This window comes from Carassius gibelio, chromosome B20, assembly GCF_023724105.1.
Source record: "Carassius gibelio isolate Cgi1373 ecotype wild population from Czech Republic chromosome B20, carGib1.2-hapl.c, whole genome shotgun sequence".
NCBI classification, from domain to species: Eukaryota; Metazoa; Chordata; class Actinopteri; order Cypriniformes; family Cyprinidae; genus Carassius; species Carassius gibelio.
Genome location: NC_068415.1, coordinates 473,453 through 483,461, shown reverse-complemented (window position 1 = coordinate 483,461; position 10,009 = coordinate 473,453). Strand labels below are relative to the sequence as shown.

The 10,009-nt window shown below is 50.6% G+C and overlaps 10 non-coding genes across 10 annotated transcripts; 5 read left to right on the top strand and 5 right to left on the bottom strand.

The window, feature by feature from the left end:
- Window positions 1–142: 142 nt before the first annotated feature.
- Window positions 143–217, bottom strand: trnal-caa (transfer RNA leucine (anticodon CAA)). Its single transcript has one exon. It is a non-coding gene; the product is annotated as a tRNA-Leu (tRNA).
- Window positions 218–1,640: 1,423 nt separating this feature from the next.
- Window positions 1,641–1,723, top strand: trnal-cag (transfer RNA leucine (anticodon CAG)). The gene has a single exon. It is a non-coding gene; the product is annotated as a tRNA-Leu (tRNA).
- A 1,205-nt stretch (window positions 1,724–2,928) lies between these two features.
- On the bottom strand, window positions 2,929–3,002 carry trnam-cau (transfer RNA methionine (anticodon CAU)). Its single transcript has one exon. It is a non-coding gene; the product is annotated as a tRNA-Met (tRNA).
- Window positions 3,003–3,098: 96 nt separating this feature from the next.
- trnal-cag (transfer RNA leucine (anticodon CAG)) lies at window positions 3,099–3,181 on the top strand. The gene has a single exon. It is a non-coding gene; the product is annotated as a tRNA-Leu (tRNA).
- A 1,205-nt stretch (window positions 3,182–4,386) lies between these two features.
- trnal-caa (transfer RNA leucine (anticodon CAA)) lies at window positions 4,387–4,461 on the bottom strand. Its single transcript has one exon. It is a non-coding gene; the product is annotated as a tRNA-Leu (tRNA).
- A 96-nt stretch (window positions 4,462–4,557) lies between these two features.
- trnal-cag (transfer RNA leucine (anticodon CAG)) lies at window positions 4,558–4,640 on the top strand. The gene has a single exon. It is a non-coding gene; the product is annotated as a tRNA-Leu (tRNA).
- A 1,244-nt stretch (window positions 4,641–5,884) lies between these two features.
- trnal-cag (transfer RNA leucine (anticodon CAG)) lies at window positions 5,885–5,967 on the top strand. The gene has a single exon. It is a non-coding gene; the product is annotated as a tRNA-Leu (tRNA).
- Window positions 5,968–7,173: 1,206 nt separating this feature from the next.
- trnam-cau (transfer RNA methionine (anticodon CAU)) lies at window positions 7,174–7,247 on the bottom strand. Its single transcript has one exon. It is a non-coding gene; the product is annotated as a tRNA-Met (tRNA).
- Window positions 7,248–7,343: 96 nt separating this feature from the next.
- trnal-cag (transfer RNA leucine (anticodon CAG)) lies at window positions 7,344–7,426 on the top strand. Its single transcript has one exon. It is a non-coding gene; the product is annotated as a tRNA-Leu (tRNA).
- Window positions 7,427–8,631: 1,205 nt separating this feature from the next.
- trnam-cau (transfer RNA methionine (anticodon CAU)) lies at window positions 8,632–8,705 on the bottom strand. The gene has a single exon. It is a non-coding gene; the product is annotated as a tRNA-Met (tRNA).
- Between the last annotated feature and the right edge of the window lie 1,304 nt (window positions 8,706–10,009).

Below are 10,009 nucleotides of genomic sequence, written 5' to 3'. Positions count from 1 at the left end.
CCTTCAGGCTCATTTGAAAACTACACGCCTTGTGTTTTTGAGAAGGGTTGGAACAACACTCTACAGGGCTCGGGCCCTAAAGGAATTTAGTTTGATACCCCTGGTCTAAGCTCTCTCAGTTATCAGAAAAAAAGCACCACCCTGCCCCGTGTGAGGCTCGAACTCACGACCATAAGGATTTTGAGACTGACGCGCTGCCTAACTGCGCCAACGAGGCCCGTGGGCTAGAGGGGGCCCGAACAGAGATAAAGTAGCTTCTAGGTCCCTGGTTTCAGGTGTGGCTCGAACAGGGCATCTCTAGCCAGGCAAGGGTGTCAGGATGGCCGAGCGGTCTAAGGCGCTGCGTTCAGGTCGCAGTCTCCCCTGGAGGCGTGGGTTCGAATCCCACTTCTGACAGACCTATCCTTTGGCTGCAGACAGAGACTTCAGTCTTCTGCCACGTTGGGCCAGCAGGGCGTTAACTTTGACAAAACAACGCATTAGGCAGATGCTAGTATTAATTGGGCAGGCGTTGAAGGCAAGGATGAGTTTTTAGACACTTTTTGAAAATGGTTAAAGCCTCCGCTGCTCGAATTGAGATAGGCAAGCAGATCCACCAGCTGGGAACAAACCAGGAAAAGGTCCTTGAGAGTGATTTTGTGCCTCTTTGGGATGGCACCACGAGGCATCGTTCACTTGCAGAAAGCAAGCATAGTTCTGAACCAGCGACTTTAGGTATGTTGCTGCAGAGCCAGTGGTTATCTTGTAGGCAAACATCAGTACCTTGAATCTGATGCGAACAGCTATTGGTAGCCAGTGCAAAATTATGAAGAGAGGTGTGACGTGGGCTTTCTTTGGCTCGTTGAAGACCACTCTCGCTGCTGCATCCTGGATCAGTTGCAGAGGCTTGATAGTACGTGCCGGAAGACCCGCCAAGGGAGCGTAACAGTAGTCCGGTCTGGAGAAAACAGAGAGCTTGGACAAGGAGTTGTGTGGCCTGCTCTGATCGGAAGGGTCTAATCTTCCGAACGTTGTACAAGGCAAATCTTCAGGACCGGGCCAGTGCAGCAATATGGCCTTTGAAACTTCACAAAACCTCAGGAGGACGTGGCCACGTGTTACATGAATATGAGAGGGATGCTATTACTGCCTTCGTGTAGCATTAGCCAGCATGAATGCAGAATTTTGACTTCATTGTAAATAAAAGGATTGCACGGGCCTACACGCAATGTCGCTGGATGAGATTCAGGGAATTTACCTGGAACCTCACAGTTTTCCACAAAGCATCATTTCACCTGCCCTGAAGAGGAGCTGTGGCCTTTTGCCCCCAGGAGACACAGGGAAACCCACACGAAAGGGGACAGAGAACCTCACTCTGTCTTTCTGAGCCACGGGTGTCAAACTCAGTCCCCGGAAGGCCGGAGACCTGCAGAGTTTAGATTCAAGCCTGATTGAACACACCTGATCCAACCAATCATGCCCTTCAGGCTCATTTGAAAACTACACGCCTTGTGTTTTTGAGAAGGGTTGGAACAACACTCTACAGGGCTCGGGCCCTAAAGGAATTTAGTTTGATACCCCTGGTCTAAGCTCTCTCAGTTATCAGAAAAAAAGCACCACCCTGCCCCGTGTGAGGCTCGAACTCACGACCATAAGGGTGTGTCAGGATGGCCGAGCGGTCTAAGGCGCTGCGTTCAGGTCGCAGTCTCCCCTGGAGGCGTGGGTTCGAATCCCACTTCTGACAGACCTATCCTTTGGCTGCAGACAGAGACTTCAGTCTTCTGCCACGTTGGGCCAGCAGGGCGTTAACTTTGACAAAACAACGCATTAGGCAGATGCTAGTATTAATTGGGCAGGCGTTGAAGGCAAGGATGAGTTTTTAGACACTTTTTGAAAATGGTTAAAGCCTCCGCTGCTCGAATTGAGATAGGCAAGCAGATCCACCAGCTGGGAACAGTCCAGGAAAAGGTCCTTGAGAGTGATTTTGTGCCTCTTTGGGATGGCACCACGAGGCATCGTTCACTTGCAGAAAGCAAGCATAGTTCTGAACCAGCGACTTTAGGTATGTTGCTGCAGAGCCAGTGGTTATCTTGTAGGCAAACATCAGTACCTTGAATCTGATGCGAAAAGCTATTGGTAGCCAGTGCAAAATTATGAAGAGAGGTGTGACGTGGGCTTTCTTTGGCTCGTTGAAGACCACTCTCGCTGCTGCATCCTGGATCAGTTGCAGAGGCTTGATAGTACGTGCCGGAAGACCCGCCAAGGGAGCGTAACAGTAGTCCGGTCTGGAGAAAACAGAGAGCTTGGACAAGGAGTTGTGTGGCCTGCTCTGATCGGAAGGGTCTAATCTTCCGAACGTTGTACAAGGCAAATCTTCAGGACCGGGCCAGTGCAGCAATATGGCCTTTGAAACTTCACAAAACCTCAGGAGGACGTGGCCACGTGTTACATGAATATGAGAGGGATGCTATTACTGCCTTCGTGTAGCATTAGCCAGCATGAATGCAGAATTTTGACTTCATTGTAAATAAAAGGATTGCACGGGCCTACACGCAATGTCGCTGGATGAGATTCAGGGAATTTACCTGGAACCTCACAGTTTTCCACAAAGCATCATTTCACCTGCCCTGAAGAGGAGCTGTGGCCTTTTGCCCCCAGGAGACACAGGGAAACCCACACGAAAGGGGACAGAGAACCTCACTCTGTCTTTCTGAGCCACGGGTGTCAAACTCAGTCCCCGGAAGGCCGGAGACCTGCAGAGTTTAGATTCAAGCCTGATTGAACACACCTGATCCAACCAATCATGCCCTTCAGGCTCATTTGAAAACTACACGCCTTGTGTTTTTGAGAAGGGTTGGAACAACACTCTACAGGGCTCGGGCCCTAAAGGAATTTAGTTTGATACCCCTGGTCTAAGCTCTCTCAGTTATCAGAAAAAAAGCACCACCCTGCCCCGTGTGAGGCTCGAACTCACGACCTTCAGATTATGAGACTGACGCGCTGCCTAACTGCGCCAACGAGGCCCGTGGGCTAGAGGGGGCCCGAACAGAGATAAAGTAGCTTCTAGGTCCCTGGTTTCAGGTGTGGCTCGAACAGGGCATCTCTAGCCAGGCAAGGGTGTCAGGATGGCCGAGCGGTCTAAGGCGCTGCGTTCAGGTCGCAGTCTCCCCTGGAGGCGTGGGTTCGAATCCCACTTCTGACAGACCTATCCTTTGGCTGCAGACAGAGACTTCAGTCTTCTGCCACGTTGGGCCAGCAGGGCGTTAACTTTGACAAAACAACGCATTAGGCAGATGCTAGTATTAATTGGGCAGGCGTTGAAGGCAAGGATGAGTTTTTAGACACTTTTTGAAAATGGTTAAAGCCTCCGCTGCTCGAATTGAGATAGGCAAGCAGATCCACCAGCTGGGAACAGTCCAGGAAAAGGTCCTTGAGAGTGATTTTGTGCCTCTTTGGGATGGCACCACGAGGCATCGTTCACTTGCAGAAAGCAAGCATAGTTCTGAACCAGCGACTTTAGGTATGTTGCTGCAGAGCCAGTGGTTATCTTGTAGGCAAACATCAGTACCTTGAATCTGATGCGAACAGCTATTGGTAGCCAGTGCAAAATTATGAAGAGAGGTGTGACGTGGGCTTTCTTTGGCTCGTTGAAGACCACTCTCGCTGCTGCATCCTGGATCAGTTGCAGAGGCTTGATAGTACGTGCCGGAAGACCCGCCAAGGGAGCGTAACAGTAGTCCGGTCTGGAGAAAACAGAGAGCTTGGACAAGGAGTTGTGTGGCCTGCTCTGATCGGAAGGGTCTAATCTTCCGAACGTTGTACAAGGCAAATCTTCAGGACCGGGCCAGTGCAGCAATATGGCCTTTGAAACTTCACAAAACCTCAGGAGGACGTGGCCACGTGTTACATGAATATGAGAGGGATGCTATTACTGCCTTCGTGTAGCATTAGCCAGCATGAATGCAGAATTTTGACTTCATTGTAAATAAAAGGATTGCACGGGCCTACACGCAATGTCGCTGGATGAGATTCAGGGAATTTACCTGGAACCTCACAGTTTTCCACAAAGCATCATTTCACCTGCCCTGAAGAGGAGCTGTGGCCTTTTGCCCCCAGGAGACACAGGGAAACCCACACGAAAGGGGACAGAGAACCTCACTCTGTCTTTCTGAGCCACGGGTGTCAAACTCAGTCCCCGGAAGGCCGGAGACCTGCAGAGTTTAGATTCAAGCCTGATTGAACACACCTGATCCAACCAATCATGCCCTTCAGGCTCATTTGAAAACTACACGCCTTGTGTTTTTGAGAAGGGTTGGAACAACACTCTACAGGGCTCGGGCCCTAAAGGAATTTAGTTTGATACCCCTGGTCTAAGCTCTCTCAGTTATCAGAAAAAAAGCACCACCCTGCCCCGTGTGAGGCTCGAACTCACGACCATAAGGATTTTGAGACTGACGCGCTGCCTAACTGCGCCAACGAGGCCCGTGGGCTAGAGGGGGCCCGAACAGAGATAAAGTAGCTTCTAGGTCCCTGGTTTCAGGTGTGGCTCGAACAGGGCATCTCTAGCCAGGCAAGGGTGTCAGGATGGCCGAGCGGTCTAAGGCGCTGCGTTCAGGTCGCAGTCTCCCCTGGAGGCGTGGGTTCGAATCCCACTTCTGACAGACCTATCCTTTGGCTGCAGACAGAGACTTCAGTCTTCTGCCACGTTGGGCCAGCAGGGCGTTAACTTTGACAAAACAACGCATTAGGCAGATGCTAGTATTAATTGGGCAGGCGTTGAAGGCAAGGATGAGTTTTTAGACACTTTTTGAAAATGGTTAAAGCCTCCGCTGCTCGAATTGAGATAGGCAAGCAGATCCACCAGCTGGGAACAAACCAGGAAAAGGTCCTTGAGAGTGATTTTGTGCCTCTTTGGGATGGCACCACGAGGCATCGTTCACTTGCAGAAAGCAAGCATAGTTCTGAACCAGCGACTTTAGGTATGTTGCTGCAGAGCCAGTGGTTATCTTGTAGGCAAACATCAGTACCTTGAATCTGATGCGAACAGCTATTGGTAGCCAGTGCAAAATTATGAAGAGAGGTGTGACGTGGGCTTTCTTTGGCTCGTTGAAGACCACTCTCGCTGCTGCATCCTGGATCAGTTGCAGAGGCTTGATAGTACGTGCCGGAAGACCCGCCAAGGGAGCGTAACAGTAGTCCGGTCTGGAGAAAACAGAGAGCTTGGACAAGGAGTTGTGTGGCCTGCTCTGATCGGAAGGGTCTAATCTTCCGAACGTTGTACAAGGCAAATCTTCAGGACCGGGCCAGTGCAGCAATATGGCCTTTGAAACTTCACAAAACCTCAGGAGGACGTGGCCACGTGTTACATGAATATGAGAGGGATGCTATTACTGCCTTCGTGTAGCATTAGCCAGCATGAATGCAGAATTTTGACTTCATTGTAAATAAAAGGATTGCACGGGCCTACACGCAATGTCGCTGGATGAGATTCAGGGAATTTACCTGGAACCTCACAGTTTTCCACAAAGCATCATTTCACCTGCCCTGAAGAGGAGCTGTGGCCTTTTGCCCCCAGGAGACACAGGGAAACCCACACGAAAGGGGACAGAGAACCTCACTCTGTCTTTCTGAGCCACGGGTGTCAAACTCAGTCCCCGGAAGGCCGGAGACCTGCAGAGTTTAGATTCAAGCCTGATTGAACACACCTGATCCAACCAATCATGCCCTTCAGGCTCATTTGAAAACTACACGCCTTGTGTTTTTGAGAAGGGTTGGAACAACACTCTACAGGGCTCGGGCCCTAAAGGAATTTAGTTTGATACCCCTGGTCTAAGCTCTCTCAGTTATCAGAAAAAAAGCACCACCCTGCCCCGTGTGAGGCTCGAACTCACGACCATAAGGGTGTGTCAGGATGGCCGAGCGGTCTAAGGCGCTGCGTTCAGGTCGCAGTCTCCCCTGGAGGCGTGGGTTCGAATCCCACTTCTGACAGACCTATCCTTTGGCTGCAGACAGAGACTTCAGTCTTCTGCCACGTTGGGCCAGCAGGGCGTTAACTTTGACAAAACAACGCATTAGGCAGATGCTAGTATTAATTGGGCAGGCGTTGAAGGCAAGGATGAGTTTTTAGACACTTTTTGAAAATGGTTAAAGCCTCCGCTGCTCGAATTGAGATAGGCAAGCAGATCCACCAGCTGGGAACAGTCCAGGAAAAGGTCCTTGAGAGTGATTTTGTGCCTCTTTGGGATGGCACCACGAGGCATCGTTCACTTGCAGAAAGCAAGCATAGTTCTGAACCAGCGACTTTAGGTATGTTGCTGCAGAGCCAGTGGTTATCTTGTAGGCAAACATCAGTACCTTGAATCTGATGCGAAAAGCTATTGGTAGCCAGTGCAAAATTATGAAGAGAGGTGTGACGTGGGCTTTCTTTGGCTCGTTGAAGACCACTCTCGCTGCTGCATCCTGGATCAGTTGCAGAGGCTTGATAGTACGTGCCGGAAGACCCGCCAAGGGAGCGTAACAGTAGTCCGGTCTGGAGAAAACAGAGAGCTTGGACAAGGAGTTGTGTGGCCTGCTCTGATCGGAAGGGTCTAATCTTCCGAACGTTGTACAAGGCAAATCTTCAGGACCGGGCCAGTGCAGCAATATGGCCTTTGAAACTTCACAAAACCTCAGGAGGACGTGGCCACGTGTTACATGAATATGAGAGGGATGCTATTACTGCCTTCGTGTAGCATTAGCCAGCATGAATGCAGAATTTTGACTTCATTGTAAATAAAAGGATTGCACGGGCCTACACGCAATGTCGCTGGATGAGATTCAGGGAATTTACCTGGAACCTCACAGTTTTCCACAAAGCATCATTTCACCTGCCCTGAAGAGGAGCTGTGGCCTTTTGCCCCCAGGAGACACAGGGAAACCCACACGAAAGGGGACAGAGAACCTCACTCTGTCTTTCTGAGCCACGGGTGTCAAACTCAGTCCCCGGAAGGCCGGAGACCTGCAGAGTTTAGATTCAAGCCTGATTGAACACACCTGATCCAACCAATCATGCCCTTCAGGCTCATTTGAAAACTACACGCCTTGTGTTTTTGAGAAGGGTTGGAACAACACTCTACAGGGCTCGGGCCCTAAAGGAATTTAGTTTGATACCCCTGGTCTAAGCTCTCTCAGTTATCAGAAAAAAAACCACCACCCTGCCCCGTGTGAGGCTCGAACTCACGACCTTCAGATTATGAGACTGACGCGCTGCCTAACTGCGCCAACGAGGCCCGTGGGCTAGAGGGGGCCCGAACAGAGATAAAGTAGCTTCTAGGTCCCTGGTTTCAGGTGTGGCTCGAACAGGGCATCTCTAGCCAGGCAAGGGTGTCAGGATGGCCGAGCGGTCTAAGGCGCTGCGTTCAGGTCGCAGTCTCCCCTGGAGGCGTGGGTTCGAATCCCACTTCTGACAGACCTATCCTTTGGCTGCAGACAGAGACTTCAGTCTTCTGCCACGTTGGGCCAGCAGGGCGTTAACTTTGACAAAACAACGCATTAGGCAGATGCTAGTATTAATTGGGCAGGCGTTGAAGGCAAGGATGAGTTTTTAGACACTTTTTGAAAATGGTTAAAGCCTCCGCTGCTCGAATTGAGATAGGCAAGCAGATCCACCAGCTGGGAACAGTCCAGGAAAAGGTCCTTGAGAGTGATTTTGTGCCTCTTTGGGATGGCACCACGAGGCATCGTTCACTTGCAGAAAGCAAGCATAGTTCTGAACCAGCGACTTTAGGTATGTTGCTGCAGAGCCAGTGGTTATCTTGTAGGCAAACATCAGTACCTTGAATCTGATGCGAACAGCTATTGGTAGCCAGTGCAAAATTATGAAGAGAGGTGTGACGTGGGCTTTCTTTGGCTCGTTGAAGACCACTCTCGCTGCTGCATCCTGGATCAGTTGCAGAGGCTTGATAGTACGTGCCGGAAGACCCGCCAAGGGAGCGTAACAGTAGTCCGGTCTGGAGAAAACAGAGAGCTTGGACAAGGAGTTGTGTGGCCTGCTCTGATCGGAAGGGTCTAATCTTCCGAACGTTGTACAAGGCAAATCTTCAGGACCGGGCCAGTGCAGCAATATGGCCTTTGAAACTTCACAAAACCTCAGGAGGACGTGGCCACGTGTTACATGAATATGAGAGGGATGCTATTACTGCCTTCGTGTAGCATTAGCCAGCATGAATGCAGAATTTTGACTTCATTGTAAATAAAAGGATTGCACGGGCCTACACGCAATGTCGCTGGATGAGATTCAGGGAATTTACCTGGAACCTCACAGTTTTCCACAAAGCATCATTTCACCTGCCCTGAAGAGGAGCTGTGGCCTTTTGCCCCCAGGAGACACAGGGAAACCCACACGAAAGGGGACAGAGAACCTCACTCTGTCTTTCTGAGCCACGGGTGTCAAACTCAGTCCCCGGAAGGCCGGAGACCTGCAGAGTTTAGATTCAAGCCTGATTGAACACACCTGATCCAACCAATCATGCCCTTCAGGCTCATTTGAAAACTACACGCCTTGTGTTTTTGAGAAGGGTTGGAACAACACTCTACAGGGCTCGGGCCCTAAAGGAATTTAGTTTGATACCCCTGGTCTAAGCTCTCTCAGTTATCAGAAAAAAAGCACCACCCTGCCCCGTGTGAGGCTCGAACTCACGACCTTCAGATTATGAGACTGACGCGCTGCCTAACTGCGCCAACGAGGCCCGTGGGCTAGAGGGGGCCCGAACAGAGATAAAGTAGCTTCTAGGTCCCTGGTTTCAGGTGTGGCTCGAACAGGGCATCTCTAGCCAGGCAAGGGTGTCAGGATGGCCGAGCGGTCTAAGGTCAGGTTCAGGTCGCAGTCTCCCCTGGAGGCGTGGGTTCGAATCCCACTTCTGACAGACCTATCCTTTGGCTGCAGACAGAGACTTCAGTCTTCTGCCACGTTGGGCCAGCAGGGCGTTAACTTTGACAAAACAACGCATTAGGCAGATGCTAGTATTAATTGGGCAGGCGTTGAAGGCAAGGATGAGTTTTTAGACACTTTTTGAAAATGGTTAAAGCCTCCGCTGCTCGAATTGAGATAGGCAAGCAGATCCACCAGCTGGGAACAGTCCAGGAAAAGGTCCTTGAGAGTGATTTTGTGCCTCTTTGGGATGGCACCACGAGGCATCGTTTACTTGCAGAAAGCAAGCATAGTTCTGAACCAGCGACTTTAGGTATGTTGCTGCAGAGCCAGTGGTTATCTTGTAGGCAAACATCAGTACCTTGAATCTGATGCGAACAGCTATTGGTAGCCAGTGCAAAATTATGAAGAGAGGTGTGACGTGGGCTTTCTTTGGCTCGTTGAAGACCACTCTCGCTGCTGCATCCTGGATCAGTTGCAGAGGCTTGATAGTACGTGCCGGAAGACCCGCCAAGGGAGCGTAACAGTAGTCCGGTCTGGAGAAAACAGAGAGCTTGGACAAGGAGTTGTGTGGCCTGCTCTGATCGGAAGGGTCTAATCTTCCGAACGTTGTACAAGGCAAATCTTCAGGACCGGGCCAGTGCAGCAATATGGCCTTTGAAACTTCACAAAACCTCAGGAGGACGTGGCCACGTGTTACATGAATATGAGAGGGATGCCATTACTGCCTTCGTGTAGCATTAGCCAGCATGAATGCAGAATTTTGACTTCATTGTAAATAAAAGGATTGCACGGGCCTACACGCAATGTCGCTGGATGAGATTCAGGGAATTTACCTGGAACCTCACAGTTTTCCACAAAGCATCATTTCACCTGCCCTGAAGAGGAGCTGTGGCCTTTTGCCCCCAGGAGACACAGGGAAACCCACACGAAAGGGGACAGAGAACCTCACTCTGTCTTTCTGAGCCACGGGTGTCAAACTCAGTCCCCGGAAGGCCGGAGACCTGCAGAGTTTAGATTCAAGCCTGATTGAACACACCTGATCCAACCAATCATGCCCTTCAGGCTCATTTGAAAACTACACGCCTTGTGTTTTTGAGAAGGGTTGGAACAACACTCTAC